Source organism: Chrysochloris asiatica, unplaced genomic scaffold, assembly GCF_000296735.1.
Source record: "Chrysochloris asiatica unplaced genomic scaffold, ChrAsi1.0 scaffold00014, whole genome shotgun sequence".
NCBI classification, from domain to species: Eukaryota; Metazoa; Chordata; class Mammalia; order Afrosoricida; family Chrysochloridae; genus Chrysochloris; species Chrysochloris asiatica.
Genome location: NW_006408532.1, coordinates 32,598,566 through 32,616,008, shown reverse-complemented (window position 1 = coordinate 32,616,008; position 17,443 = coordinate 32,598,566).

Here is a 17,443-nt window from a genome sequence, read left to right as displayed (position 1 = left end):
GGCTGGTGAGTTTGAGCCACCAACCTTAAGGTTCAAACTGATCTTGAGGTCCAGCACTTAGCCTACAGCACCACACCAAGACTCTGGAGATTATGAAGCTGGGAAAAGGACACTGCTATTGTTGTTGTTAAGTGCTGTCAGCACTAATATCTGATAACTCAATGTGTGGATTTGGAACAACCCTGTGATCAAAACAAAGATGACACATTCCTTGCAATGACTGTAACTGGGCTTCAGAAATTGAAATTCCAATTGTTGCACAGCATGTTTGACGATTGTTTCACAGGTATTGCTATGTCTGCGAGGGCAGGCCTGGGGAAGACAATGTGTGTCTGCAGAATCAATGTGCTATGGATTATTGCCATCTAATGATCTCTGGTAGCATAGTGGTTATGAATCGGGCTGGTACTCTCACGGTCAGCAGTTGGAAACTACCAGCTGTACCGCGGAAGAAAGATGAGGCTTTCTGCTCCCGTAAAGATTTATAGCCTCGGAAACCCTGTACAGGGTTGCTATAAGTCGGAACTGACTCCACGGCACATAACAACAACCACAAATAACAACCACAAATGGATTCAAACTGCTTTAGCAGCCGAGTGCTTCATTGTTGCACCACCTTTTCCTGCGATGTTAGGTTGCGTAAACGTTGGACTACAATGTAGCTTGAGGTTTGCAGTGCTTTTGTGCTTACAAACAGTTCTACATCAATAAATCATCATCTTGAAACTGATAATGTTATAGACATAGTAAAGAAAAGGGTCCTTCAAAAAGTTCATGAAAAACTTCAATGAAAAGATAATGGAATTATTTTCAAGATCTTTTTGAAGTCCTCTTGTTCTTCAAGGCACACATCAAGTATTGTTCTAAAATTTTAATGTATTTTATATTAACTGAAAATTAGCGTAAAATATTTCAAAGAAAATGTAGAAAAACACATCATTATCCATGTATTTTTAGCAGGTCTCAAGTAACTTCTAATGCTACATGGAGATGCTTATAGAACATTAAGGAGAAAGGAAACTATAACAGTACATTAATAATAATTTTATTAACCATCCGTTCTTTCTGTGTGTTGGCATGTAGAATTTCCACAGGTGTCTTGTACTTGTGAGAGCTAAAGATTTGCGTTAAACATTCTTATTTGCGTTATGTTTTGTTTTTTCCTACATGAGGGCCTCAGCCCTATGAGCAGCTTTAGAATTCACCTTCTTAAATTTGAATTTAAGAGCTCTACTTTTTTTTGTTTTGTTTTTCTGATTCCATTTTCTTTTTTTAAAATGTTTTATTGTGAATTATGTGATAGTTTACATGGAAGAACATTAGTTTTACATTCATTCTATCCTGTATCATTTCATTGCCATGGTTACAATCCCCTCCATGCATCATCAACCAACCAAAGGGTATATGCTACAAGCCTGCCCCCTGGTCATCATCACACAGCTCCTCTCCCTCTCTGTGTCTAAAGTCCCCAACAGCTCCATTTCTCCCTATCATTGTCTCTGCCTCCATCTCAGGCATCACTGCTTCTTTGGGTAAGGTCCTGCTCTCTGCTCTTCTCCTTAAGAGCTCTATTTTGAAAAAAATGAAAACACTTTATGAGCCTGACATATCTCATTGTTGTTGTTGTTTAGTGCCGTTGAATCAATTCTGACTTACAGTGACCATGTGTAGGGTTTCCTAGGAGCAGCTGGTGGATTTGAACTGCTGATTTTGCAGTTCATTTTCTTTTGCACACTTAACAATGTAATGGCTCTATTTTATATGGGGGGAGGAAAGAAGGATGACACATGTGTAGCATTGCCACTCCTTGTGCCAATGTATTCCTTCCCAGTTAACAAGGGTCAATTAGTTTCTGTTACATTGAAATGACTTGTAGAATTTAGAGGAGTAGTAAAACATGTTCATTTGTGATAGAAATTCACCTACTTTTAAAGCTCTATGTGTATATGTGTTCATATTCCATGGGTTTCCTTTTACAGCCATCTCTCATTACCCTTGGTTAATTCTAAATTTCACACTTGTAATTTAGAGTATCTTAAGATAATGATATAGATAAAAACTAATATAGATAGATCCCAGGTATATTACTCTCCGTCTACTTATTGGCATATGGACTGTGTTTGTGGGTGGGAACTTTCAATGCCTTGCCTCTCTTCTCTGCCAATTAAGAATAAATGAATCACCAGGGCATTGGCATCATCCAAAGTTAGCTCCAAGCTGCACTTCTAACCTTATCTCTGCCTGTTCCATTCTCAGAGGGCTCTCAGCTCCATTCAGATAGTTCATACACCACTTCACCATATCACAAAAATATGGCACACTTTGTCTTTTTTTATTATTTCCATTCTACTTGAAATATCACCGTTTGACCCTACATACATCCGATAGAATGTGAGCTCCCTTGCAAGGTCTGTGTGGTTCACAGATGCTCTGACTCTCAATTGACTTCACCCTGCCCACTCTCTAGGTGTGCTCTCACTCTAATAAAAACTCAGGACTACACTGTCTTCTATTATTTGGCACTAAACTACCCTATTTAATTATTCACAAATGTATTTAGTGGCTTCTTAATACCCTAATGTTGAGAAGATGGTGAACCATCTCTTGGTTCCTTTATAGCAGAAGTATTTTGTTTTTTACTTCAAGGGTGTGGAACAAGGAGTTCCATTCTAGTATTTCTGTAAGAACCTATTTTTGCCCCCGCCACAAGTTCTTTCCCATATAGATATTGACATATATATATATACACTAAATCCAATTCCTCTTTACTAAACAGCTCATATCTACATGTTCTTGTTAAGTGCCATTGAGTTGGTTCTGACTCATAGCGACCCTGTCTAGAGTTTCCAAGGAGCAGTTGGTAGGTTTGAACCATTGATCTTGTGGTCCCCAGTCCAGTCCTGATCCAACAGTGCCACACCAAGAATAATATATATTATATATGTATAATTCTCAATACAACTCAGGTACAAACCTTTCTGATATTGTTGTTGTTATTGTTGTTAAGTGCCATAGAATCAGTTCTGACCCATAGTGACCTTGCATAGAGTTTCAGAGGTGAGCTGGTGAGCTTGAACTGCCGACCTTGTGGTTCAAACCAACTTTGCAGTCCAGCGCATTAACCCACAGTGTCACACCAGAACTCTGCAAATGTTTCTACAGTTGCCTTAATCACTAATCTATTCCAATTATTAATATAAGTTGTTTATAATACCTGAGTTTGCCTTTATGCTCTGTCTGTCCTTGAGACCTGGGCATCAGGTTATACAATTTTCGCTTTTGCATTTTGCTTGTCTGACCTACTTGATCACACTGAATTGGTACTTTCATTTCCAAATAAAACACCCATTTCCTCTCTGTCTTACTGCTCACTGTTTAATAATTGTATCACTACATTTATTTTCTGATTTCTGTTTTCATTCCTCAAAGCCATTTTTTGTATACATACATGTTTTTGATATTAAATACCGTTGAGTCAGTTCCTATTCATAATGATACTGTTTAGAGTTTCTAAGGAGTGCCTGGTGGGTTTGAACCTCCAACCTTGAAGCTCAAACTGACCTTGTGATCCTGTGCTTATCCTATAGTGCCACACCAGGACACTGTATACATACATGAACACACATACATGAGTGCAAGTTAAACAATATTGTGCTATAGAGTTCCAGTTCATATATACATGGATTTATCACAAATAAAAAAATGTTTGAACTTGTGTCTGCAATCAGTGGATGACTAAAGACAAGTTGTCTCAGTATTATACTTGTCTTAATATCACCAATGATGACAGTCATTTCTGAGAGGATCTGCTGGGCCACTTAAATTCAATGCAAACAAGTCAGCTTAGAGGTTATAGTGAATATTTTTTTAGGGTTCAAAGGGGTAATCTTGACAGATTTTCTTGATGGACACAGGGAAATCACAAAGGCTTATTAGCGAGATATTTTAAGGAAATTGAACACTGCATTGGTGAGGAAAAGACCAGGAAAACTGCCAAGGAAGTCTTCGTTTTTTCCCCCCCAACACAGAAAAGCACATGCTAGTTCTTCAAGGATACCAAGAGCTGTCCTATAAGAATTTCATTGGGAAACCTGCTGCATCCACCCTACAAACCTAATCTTGTCCCTTCAGACTTCTTTTTGTTCCCCAATGTCAAAGAATTCTTTAAAAGAACATGATTTGGGTCTCTAGGGTATACCCAACCTGCTGTTGTGACCTGGTCTAAATTGAAGAGCAGAGACACTGCATGGTTTAAAATCAGGAAAGGTGTTTGCCAGGGTTGTATTCATTCACCATACTTATTCAATCTGTATGCTGAACAAATAATTCAAGAAACTGGGCTATCTGAAGAACACAAAATCAGAATTGAAAGAAGACTTACTAACTTTTGATAAAATAGATGGCGCAACCTTGCTTCCTGAAAGTGAAGATAACTTGATCTACTTCCTCATGAAGATCAAAGAATAAAACCTTCAGCATGGATTACACTTCAACATAAAGACAACAGCAATCCTCAAAACTGAACCCATAAACAACATCATGACGAATGGAGAAAAGACTGAAGTTTTCAAGGATTTCATTTTATTTGGATCCACAGTCAATATTCATGGAAGCAGCAGTCAAGAAATCAAATGACATCTTGCATTGGGCAAATCTGTTGCAAATGGCCTCTTCAGAGTTAAAACACGAAGATATTACTTTAAGGACTGAGACTCACCTGACCGAAACCATAGTATTTTCAATTGCTTTGTATGCATACAAAAGATGAACAATGAATAAGAAATACTGAAGACTTGAGCCTTTGAACTATGGTGTGGTGAAGAATATTGAATATACCATGGACTGCCAGAAAAACAGACAAATCTGTGTTGGAAGAAGAACAGCCAGAATACACCTTAGAAATAAGCATGGCAAGATTTAGTGTCACATACTTTGAACATTATCAGAAGGGACCAGTACCTCGAGAAGGACATCATGCTTGGTAAAGTAGAGAATCAGCAAAATAGAAGAGCCCCAATTAGATGGATTGACAAAGTAATGGCAATAATAGAGTCAAGCCTAGCAATAATTATGAGGATGGCCAAGATCTGGGCAGTGTTTCACTCTGTTGTACATAGGCTCACTATGAGTCAGATCTGACTTGATGGTAACTAACAATGATAGGATAGATTTACAGTGGTAAACATCTTATTGTTGTCCAAATTTTTAGTCCAACTCAGGCACAAACCTTTTATCAATGATTTAATCAGCAATCTATTCCAGTTGTTTGTATGAGTCATTATAGTACCTGCATTTTCCTTTTTGCTCTGTCACTGAGACCTGGTCAACAGGTTGTACAGTTTTCGCTTCTGCACTTTACTGATGTGACCTGCTTCGTCACATTGAATTGGTATTTTCGTTTCAAAATTAAGCATCTTATTTCCTCCTTGTTTCATTGTTCACTGTTTAATAATTGCCTCACTAGATTTATTTTCTAGATCTCTGTTTTGATTTCTCAAAGCTATTATTTCCTTTTGTATTTTCTTCTGAAGTAAATTCTTCTTTTTCTTCCTGGATTTATTTTTGTTCAATTCCTTCTTTGACCTCTTCTTTTACTTTCTTCACTTTTTGCTCTTATATATTTTTATACAGAGTTACTAGTACTACAATCCAAAGGCATCCTGCTTGGATATGGTATTCTATCTATTACTCCATCTATTGGACTACAAAATCTTTGAAGCAGAAGGAAGAAAAAACATCGCTAAAAATCAAAATCTTTCTTCATCAGTAACAACAATATTATGCTCTTCAAATGACCTCAAGCACTTAAGCAGCTTATAGATACATAAAGGCTCTTTAATCAAGAGGCAAGACAGGAAAAATATTTTTATATTAATGATAGGGTTTTCAAGAAAAAAATGCATTAGTCAGTTCTTGTTGGTGACACTAGTGAATTCTGTTTCTTAAGTCTGGCCAGGATACTCCTTTTACTTCAAAGTTGAGGCAATATTAGTTTATTTTATCAGAGGCAGTGGGAGTTCCTAGTACAGCTGTTTCAACACTACATCCTGGCAGATAGTATTTGTTGTTTCAAGATTGAACACAGGCCACAAAAAAAAAGTCTGCTCTTGTTGTAGATGATGACGAACAAATGCCTGTGTATGACTTGCTTGGCAGTTTAAACATATCAAGCTGCACTGCAAAAAAAGGACTGGGTGATTTGCTTCCATAAAGGTTATAGCCAACAAAACCCTGTGGAGTAGTTCTACTCTGTAACAAGTCATAGGGATGTAACAGACTGCTACACGAGGCAGAATTGACTAAGTGCTTGATTTGGTTTTTGACTTTGACTCAACTGATAGAGTGCTTTATGTACTTGTTGTTAAGCATCGTAGAGTTGGTTCCGACTCATAGCGACCCTGCACAGGGTTTCTTTACCTGAGCAGAAACCCTTATCTTTTTCCCACTGAATGGCTGGTAGTTTCAAACTTCCAACCGACCTTGAGGTTAGCAGCCTGATTCGTAACCACTATGCTACCAGGACTCCTTTATGTACTTACAGCTACAAAAATCACCTAAGCTCAAGAGACCAAGGAAAGCAAGGAGCTAAATTACAAATCACTACTAATGTATGTAAACTAAGTTGACCAATGTGAACTCTGGTCAGTTGCATGATGTTTGATGAAGAACAATATATACTAGTAGTTTATGGAGAGGCTTCTGTAGCTAATATTACTAAACATTGGTTGTATCAGGGAAAAAAGGGAGGAACAACAAATGGAATGTTACATATAATTTTACAATAAAAACAGCACCTACCACTTTAAAAAAAATGCTGCACATATTGGTACTATATAAACACAAATAAACACCTCATGGTAATAGATTTCTTGGTTCAAAAGTTTAGGGGATAGTTTTGTGGGTCTCGTCAGTCAACTGGCCTAATACTGCTTTTAAAGTTTTTGCTTCTTAAAGTTTCTGCTTTATAGCAGTGCTAGAAGTCTTAAAATTGGTGAGTAGCCACCAGAGATATTCCAATTGGTCTCCGTTTGCCTGGAGCAACAGAAGACTGAAATTTAGGAAAAGTGAGAAGGAAATGGACTGCAAATCTAACTGCCTCCATTAATTACTGTCTCCTTTATCAGGAGAACAGAAGAAACGGATGCCTCTCATCTATCATTACTGAACATTTTGATCTAGGACTCAGTAGTTGATCTTGATCAAAAGAAAGAAAAAGTGTGAAACAGAACTGCACATTCTTATTGAAAACCAAACGCATAAGATACATTGTGACTAGGGGATTCACAAAATCTATTGCTTGGAAACTTTTGCATTTTGAATCAAACCTATGCCATGTAGTCAGTTTTGCACAATTTAGCTCATTTAAAAAAATGTTTTCCTTGAGCACTGTACTCTTTTAAAGAACTATCTAAATGATATTAAGTGGATAGTAGTAGTCTTAAAACACAGATGAGAATTTTAAGGAGCAAAGTCTAAGTTAATGGTGGTAAAACAATATGGCGGAGAGACCAAGAATAGACACAAGAATAGGCCAAGAATAGACACAATGGGAAGCATGTAGTCATTGTCATTGTACTGCAGATATAACATTTGCTGAATGTGTATATATTTTGCTGTGTACACTTTCACCAAAATAATTTTTGAAAAGTTTATGTAGAATCTACCATAGTGAGGTATTGTGATACATCTGTGTATAAGTTTGAATGGGCTGAGTTGCGCTGCAGTCAGAAATAATCTCATAATTTCATTAACATAAATCAACATAGGTGGATTTCTCATTCATTCTCCATGTCCATCATGAAACAGTAGAGGGCTATGCTCAGTGTCCTTCAGATCTCTAGACTAATGAGATTAGCACCCACCATTTTGAAAGTTTTTATTCACAAAGGGAAAAATACTTAGTAGGGTCTCAAATGAGCAGTTAAATGCTCTGCTCTGAATGTGATTCTCGTTACTTCTGTTGACAATTCACTGGTCAAGTGGTTACTTGAATCCATTTCACATGCGAGGATGTCAGAAAGTACAATCCTACCTTGTGTCCAGAAGGGGAACAGCATCAATATATAGACTGAAAACTAGAGATCAAGTTTCACCCTTATAGAGCTCACAGTCAGTAGTGTGGGTAAGGCCCCAGGGGAGGTAGGGAAAGTGGTGGTGGAAGAGAAACCCAGAAAAGTACACAAACAATTTTAGAGCAGTAAAGTCTCTGGATGGAGCAAATGGTTAAGCAATTGACTTTTTTTTTTTTTTTTAAGTTTTTATTGTGAATTAAGTGATACTTTACATGGAAGAACATTAGCTTTACATTCATCTTATCGTATTCCATTTCACTGCAATGATTATAAACTCCTGCATGCATCATCAAACAACCAAAGGGTACATCCTGCAAGCCTGCCCCTGTTCGTCAGCACACAGACCCTCTCCCTCCCTGAGTCCAGAGTCCCCAGTCGCTCGATGTTTCCATGTCACCGTCTCTGTCTCCATCTCTGGCATCACTACTTCTCTGGATAGGGTCCTGCACTCCACTGTTCTCCTGTGAAGGTCCCAGGGACCTCCGCTTCTGGACTGCCAAATCAACCACTCCCCTTTTGTTACAAAATGTCTATCTTTACATTTCCAACGCTCATAGTCAGTCCTGATAACAATTTTTCACTATTGAACCACAAGAATCTTGTGCCCATCTCCTTTCATCAGTCCCATCCACACAGGTTGGAAACCAGTCAGTGGAGATTCTACCTTCCCCAACACCCTCTGAAACTGGGCTCCCTCTTGAAAGCTTGTAAGCCAGTCACTTCTTAAGCAATTGACTTTTAACAGAAAGGTTGATCTACTTTAAAAAGGTAAGTAATTGAAAACCCAATGGAGCACAGTTCTATTCTGACACAAATGGGCTCACCAGGAGTTGAAATCAACTTGATGGCAACTAGCATTGGTGATAAAGAGCACTGCACAGGCTTGAGGATCGTGAAAGGTCTCTTAAATCAATCTGTGACCTGAGGTGAGGTTTAAATGAATCAACTGACAATCCTTGCTCACCACACAAACCCCTTGCTCTTGAGTCGATTCTGACTCCTACACACCCTGCAGGACAGAGTTGAACTGCCTCATACAGTTTTCAAGGCTATAAATCTTTATGGAAACAGACTACTACAACTTTCTCCTATGGGGTGTCTGGTGGGTTTGAACCACTGACCTTTATGCTACCAAAGATAGTCTTGCAGATTCATGTAGAAATGTTACAACTCAGTTTTAATCACTATGTAACAAGAGTCCCTCAGTCAAACAACCCTAAAATGTACGATTGAATAATCCACTTTTATAAGCAATGAAATTGAAGTTCAGAGAACTCATGCAGAAGGAGCCAAGAGTGGAATCCAAGTCAAGCTCCTTCCTTCCATAGACCCTACTTATAATCACATTACACAGATTGGATGGGAGAGTCGTTCCTGGAAGATTTTTCCAAAGGAATTGCAGTTATGGTTAACTTTTAAGAAATCAGATTAAGAATACCTAAAATAACATGTGTAGTCTCAATTAAGGTTAATTTTGTATGGTACAAATTACAACACAATTCCAACATACTAATTGTGACCAAAATCAAAAAAGCAGACACACTTCCATCGAGTTGCTTCTGACTTGTAGTGATACTATAGAGTAGAAGTGCTTCATAGGACTGCCAAGAGTGTTCATCTTTACAGAAGCTGTCTGCCATGTTTTTCTCTAATTGAGAAGCTGGAGGGTTCAAACTGCCTACCTTTTGGTTGGCAACCCAACACTTAACCACGGTGCCACTAGGGATGCTTTTCACTACCACACGGTTCATTAAAATTATCATACAGGATGGGAAGTCCAGTGGTGCTAATTAAGTAGTATATTTCTCTAAAAGTAATAATTTGAAGCTTGGATTAGAACAAAAAAATTCTGGGGTTCTGTTATTCACAAATCTAAGAGAATGAATGCAACAATGGTTTATTTACGTAGTGTGGAAACTGTACTCTTCACAGCACCTTACCATACAAGGAATATGCTGAAAACAAGCTAATGAACCAGACTATTTATTTCTTCAGCTGGTTGTAGGTTACCAGTATTTAGAGAAGGATAGTGTCATTGAAGAAATTTACACCAAAAGACTTATTCAAGTCCTCATATGCAAGAGTTTATGACCACAGAAGTCTAGCACATCAATAAATGTATCCATCCCCCAAACAACACTAAAAAAATGCTACTTCATGCCAGCAGGCCATAAAATCAAGGCAACACACAATTAAGGGTAAAAAGTGCTCTCTCTATATCCTCCAACACCTAAGAGGGTTGCCACATAACAACTTCCTAAATGCACCTTCCTGGTATATAAAGTAGAATAAAGCAGTAGACAATAGACAGAATACATCATTTGTAGTAAGTGCAGGGTATGGGGCAGGTAGGAAGTAGAGAAAAGCAAGTTCTCTGAAGTATAATCTTTAAAAATCATACACACACACACACACAGGACTTTTGTTTTCCAAGCTTTCTGGAAGTACTAAAAGCAATTTCATTGCTTCTACCTCGTTACCTACATTTTAACAGCTCAATTTTGTCTTCTCATTTCTCCTTGCAAATCTTCAGAGCCAGCCAGCCCAGAAGTGGGGCATTTGCTTAGTGCTTTGAGGCCTCAGGAAGATGCCCGTATTGCCGTTTCAGATATATTATAACTGGCAGCCCCAGCTGACGACCCGAAATTCCCCAGAGTCTCTGCTGAGGCAACCACCTATTGATTTACTAATTTTTCATCACCAGAAGGCATAGATTTCCTTTTTTACTAATTATATACTTAATTTGAAATCAGAAAAGGGCAATGGGTAATGCATATTGTGTGTGGGTTAACCTTCTCCAGTTAACCTTCTCAGGTCGCTCTCCGTGTAGAATATGAGGAGAGAAAATTAAAGAGTACACAGAGGGAGGCAATTTCAATCTCCAAGAACAACCAAGATAAGACTCTGACAAGCTTCAAAAACAGCACAAAGGACCTTCTTTTCTCCTTTTAGTTTTGGGATTTGGCCCTGAAAGATATAGGATTTCAGGACCTTAGTTATGATCTCTATCAAAATTGTCAGGATGGATCAGTTTTCTCTTCTGGAATCACAGAACTGGTTATGATGCTCATTATATCATTGAAAATGTGAACATACCAGAAAGTGTAATGATAACCCAGAACCAGGCACCATTTTATTCAGTTGACTGTAGGTTACCATGAGTTGGAGTCAAACTTAGAGGCAGTTGTCATTGATCTTCACATTATGAAAGTGTTCACCTGGTTCAAGACATAGTGTTTAACTGTAAAATCAATGTAAAGATCAAGGAAATAAAGTTTATTTCCAGTCCTGTTGTTGTTAAGTACCATGGAGTCGGTTTCGATTCACAGTGACCCTGCACAGGGTTTCCGAGGCTGTTAATCTTTATGGGAGCAGAAAGCCTCATCTTTTTCCTGCAGAACAACTGGTAGTTTCGAACTGTCGACCTTGAGGTTAGCAACCTTATTGGCAACCACTACGGAGCTCTGGTAGCGGGCTGTGAACCACAAGGTCAGCAGTTCGAAACTACCAGCGGTTCTGCGGTAGAAAGATGAGACGTTCTGCTCCCGTAAAGATTTACAGCCTCGGAAACCCTGTGCAGGGTCGCTATGAGTCGGAACCGACTCCACGGCACTTAACAACAACAACGCTACCAGAACTCCTTATTTCCACCCTATAGTTTCAGAAAAGAACCTTATCATTCTATCTGTCAGTTTTGATAGAGATCAGAGATAAGGCTCTGAAATCATACACCTTCCATCAGGGCTGAATTCCAAAACTAAAAGGAAGTTTTTTGAAACCTGTAGGAACCTTAACTTGGTAGTTTGGGGAGATCAAAATTGCCTCACTTTGTGCATTCTTTAATTTTCTCTCCTTATATTCAACATGGAGAAGAACCTGAGAGGGGCTTCATCTCATGTACTTTGGACGTGTTAGTAGAAAGGATCAGTCCCTGGAAAAGGACATCATACTTGGTAAAGGGGTGACTCAAAGACAAGGAGTGGCTCAAAGAGATGAGCTGACACAGCGGCTGCAACACTGGGCTCAAACATAGGTATATATGGGAGGAAGCTGCAGATCTGGCAGTGTCTTATTGCTGTACACAGGGTCGATATGAGTCAGAACCTACTTGATGGCACCTAAAACACAACAACACAGCACATCTCACTGAGTAGCTCCCTCACTGGCCTTGTATTTCATCAAACACTATGTCCTCCCCTAGCTATTAATCTCTCCTGGTGATGTATTTAAAGTAAGAGTGTCAAACAATCAGACAATGTTCTGTTGTGTTCCAAGGGGGTTTCACTGGCTAATTTAAATTTTTTTTTTTTTTTTTTACTTTGACTGACAGGTCTTTTTTCTAGTCTGTCATAGTTTGAAAGTTCCACTAAAATCTGTTCACATCACATGGGTGACGCTGATGGTACTTGAAATACTGATGGCATAACTTCAGCATCATGGCAACCTGGAAGCCACCATATTACTGAGAGATGGGTGGGAGATCCTGTGAAGAGGGGAATTCTAAACTGAATACTGGAAAAAGCAGGATCACTTCTAAGAATAGAAGTTTGTACAATTTCAGGAAAATGTAAGGCATATTTAAAATCAAGCAGGAGACTGTCCTCATATTGTCACTCATACATTTCTTCTTTGTGTTTGTTAGTGAGAAAAAATTAGAGGAGTTTGATTTATTGGGTAATTTGAATTAATAAATATTTTTTTGTGTGTTCTGAGGTTTCAAAAGCATTGCTTGAATATACTTAGACTTGTGAAAAACATAAATATTTACATGACTCTGTAATTTTACTACCTTTTAGGGTATGTTGGACTCCTGGTGTGCTGCTGTAAGATCAGCACTGGACTTGGAATCACAAAGTTGGCAGTTCAAACCCACCAGCTGCTCCTCAGAAACCCTATACAGGGGCGCCATGAATCAGAACTGACTCGAGAGCACTTCAGAACAACAACACCACAGGCTGTGTTAGCTTCATTTGGTGCTGGAGCCATTATCTTTGCACATGTAAAGTGAAACACAAGTAATGTTTTTATTTAACTTTTGTGTGTTTTTTTGGATTGGATTCTGGCTGTTATTTAAAAATCATACCAAATAGTTGAGCTTTGAAATTTTGAACAAATTTGTAGTCAAATGTCATAAGTTCCATTTGTTACTCTCCTCTCCACTAGCACCACCTCTTTTTGTAGTTGTCCAGATTCATCTGCCTATTCACTAACACATCACTAAGCTGGCCACCTGCCAGGGTTTGGGTCATCTGGGTACACAGTAGTCTTTGCTTTCTTCTTTACTGAGATCTCTTGTCAATGATTATGGAAGACATGAGATTTTAGCATTAGAGTGTCATTGTTGCTCTGTACACAAATACAAGTTTATTTTGACTAGATAGAAGATAGACTGTTTTTTCTGTAATCCATCCATGTTCCATAAAGGCTATTTAAAAAATTCTAATCAAATCTGATTTAGTAGCTATGGTTATCATACAAATTAACACAAACAGTGGCTTACACGGTATGTAACATTTATTTTCTTACGGTTCTTCAGGTCAGAAGTATGGCATGGGTCTCACTAAACAAAGATTAAGGTGTCAACAAGCTGTATTTCTATCTATGGTTCTTGGTAGACTCAGTTTCCTAGCCTTTTCTAGTTTCTAGAGGCCACCTACACTCCTTGGCTCATGGATCCTTCACACTGAGCAATGGCAGGGTTGAGGCCTTCATAGTTACATCACTATGATCTCTCCTCTTCTTCTTGCTTCCACTTTTAAAGGACTTTTTCTTTTTAATGTTTTATTGTGAGTTATGTGATATTTTACATGGGAGAACATTAGTTTTACATTCATCCTATTGTGTATCATTTCATTTCCATGGTTATAACCCCATGCATGCATCATCAACCAACCAAAGGGTATACCCTGAAAGACTGCCTCCTGGTCGTCAGGACACAGACCTTCTCCCTCTCTGTGTTTAAAGTCCCCACCTGCTCCATCTCTCCACGTCACTGTCTCTGCCTCCATCTCAGACATCACTGCTTCTCTGGGTAGGGTCCCGCTCTCCGCATTTCTCCCTTCATGGTCCCAGGGACCTCCGCTCCTAGACTGAAAAGTTAATCACTCCCTTCCTTGCTACAAAGCGTCTACCTTTACATTTCTAACCCTCACAATCAGTCCTGATAACAATTATTCACTATTGTATCACAAAAGACCTATCCTCATTTCCTTTCATCAACCCTGCCTAGTCAGATTGGATACTACTCTTAAAGCTCTTACGGTTGCTATAAGTTGGAACCGACTCCATGATACAGCATCACGACCACCACCATTATTACATTGGACTACTGGTGCGATGCTATAGGATCAGCACTGGACTGTGCACCTCAAAGTCAGCAGTTTGAACCCACCAGCTGCTCCTTGGAAACCATATCCACAGGCACTATGAGTCAGAATCGACTCAATGACACACAACAACAATAAGATGATTACAATGAGGTCACATAAAGAATGCAGGATACTCTCTCTGTTTTAAGCTACTTGATTAATAATAACCTTAAATCCCCTTAACCATGTAAAGTAGTATATTAAAAGATTTGAGGAATTAGGATATGGTTTTCATTGTTAACCATTATTCTGCTTAACATATCCAGTTATATTTAAGTTTTTTAAATTTAAAAACTTTAAAATTATTTAAAACATAAACATTGAAAGATGCATGACAAGATACATACTGCTGAATGTGTTTTCACAAAGGGAAAATACTCCTAGAACTTATGAGCACTCACATTGAGAAAGTATTATCATCATCCAAGAAGCCTCCTTCCAGTTGCTACCCACCTCTACAAACGGTCATCACTCTCCCGACTTCTAACACCAAGGATTAGTTTCACCAATCAGAAACTTTATAGACTCATTTAGTACATACAGTTTTTTTTTGTTTTGTTTTGTTTTGTTTTTTACTGAGTCCTTCCACTCCAAATTATACTTTGCAGGCACACTTTTGCATCTGTATCTTTGCAGAAGCTTGGTTTTTCATCTGATCATCCTGTATTCACTGTGTAAATATATCATAATTTATTCATCTATTCTTCCTTTGATGGACATTTGGATAGTTTCCACTTAGTGGCTATTACAGGTAGTGCTGACATGAGTAGTCTAATGCTTGTCTCCTGGTGAATATATTTGAATGTATGCATTTTTTAACTGGTTATAAACCCTAGAAGTGGATGATGGGGAATCCTGAATTCACCTTCATGTTCTAGCTTTGTAGGGCAATTGTTAACAGCTGTCACCTCATCCTCTGACTCATGGCAAGCCCATGCTTCATAGAATATATGCTGCCTGGTCCTGTGCCATCCCATTGTGATTCATAAGATTGTCATCAGCTGATTTTTAAAGTGGGTTGCCAAGCCTTTTTTTCTAGTTTGTATTAGACTGAAAGCTTTGCTGAAACACATTGAACCTCACAGCAACACGTAAACCACAACTGACAGGAAGTAGCTGAACATGAGGTGCATTGTCTAGGAATCAAATCTTCATGTAAGACAAAAATTCTATAAATGAACTACCACTGCCTTTTTGTAGTACAATTACTTGTTATCATATATTACCAATATATCATGTAACATAGACATATACTGCCACATTTAAATGGTTTAAATGTTGAGTGTTTTAAATTTTAAAAAGGTGTGCGACAAGGTTGTATTCTTTCACCATACTTATTCAACCTGTATGCTGAGCAAATAACCCAAGAAGCTGGCTTATATGAAGAAAAATGTGGCATCAAGATTGGAGGAAGACTCATTAACAACCTGTGATATGCAGATGATACAACCTTGCTTGCTGAAAGTGAAGAGGACTTAAAACATTTACTGATGAAGATGAAAGAGCACAGCCTTCAGTATGGATTGCATCTCAATGTCAAGACAACAAAAATCGTCACCACTGGAGCAATAAACAACATTCTTATCAACAGAGAAAAGATTGAAGTTGTCAAGGACTTCATTCTTCTTGGATCAACTATCAACACTCATGGAAGTCATGGAAGTCAAGAGATCAGACGACGTATTGCATTGGGCAAATCTGCTGCACAGGAACTTTTTAAAGTCTTGAAGAGCAGAGATGTCACCTTGAAGACTAAGGTGAGCCTGACCCAAGCCATGGTATTTTCAATATCCTCATATGCATGCGAAAGCTGGACAGTGAATAAGGAAGATCATAGAAGAATTGATGCTTTTAAGTTATGGTGTTGGAGGAGAATATTGAAAGTGCCATGGGCTTCCAAAACAACCAATAGATCCGTTTTGGAAGAAGTGCAACCAGAGTGTTCCTTGGAGGCCAAGATGGCCAAACTTCATCTCTCATACTTCGGACGTATTGTCAGGAGGGACCAGTCACTGGAGAAGGATATCATGTTTGGTAAGGTGGAATGTCAGAGAAAAAGAGGAAGACCCCTAACAAGATGGATTAGCCAAGTGGCAGCATCAATGGACTCCAAGCATGGCAACAGTGGTGAGGTTGGCCCAGGATCAGGCAGTGTTTCATTCTGCTGTGCATAAGGTCGCTATGGGTCGGTACTGACTCGATGGTACCTAAAACAACAACATACCACAACTCGTCTGTCAGTTTGTCGTACTGTGGTGGCTTGTGTATTGCTGTGATTCTGGAAGCTATGCCACCGGTATTTTAAATACCAACAGGGTCACCCATGGTGAACAGGTTTCAGCTGAGCTTCCAGACTGAGACAAACTAGGAAGAAGGAGAGGTGGAGTACTTCTGACTATTTAGTCACCAAAAAGCTTATGAATAGCAGAGCAACACTGTCAGCACCAGATTATTGAATATTGAAACATCGTGAGGAACACCAGAATATTGTCAGACATAGTGCCAGAAAATGAACCCCACAAATTGGAAGACACTCAAAATATGACTGGGAAAAAGCTGTCTCCTCAAAGTACTGGTGATGTTGATGATGCAAATGGAGTAAAGCCCTCGAGACCTTTATTTGCTGATGAGGCACAACTCAAAATGAAGAGTTACAGCTGTAACATCCATTAATAATTGAATATACAAACTATACAAACATAGAATATACAAACTATGAATCTAGGAAAATTAGAAATTGTAAAAAATGAAATAGAATGCATAAAACATTAATCCTAGGCATTAATGAGCTGAAATTGACTGGTATTGGCTATTTTGTATCTGAAAGTCATATGATTTACTATGTATGCCAGAAACGACAAAAGAACATATCAAGATTAGTCATGAAGTACAATAATGTCTGTGATAGGATAATATGCATATGCCTACACGGAAGACCAGTTAATACCACTATTATACAAATTTATGCACCAACCACTAAAACCAGTGATGACGAAATTAAAG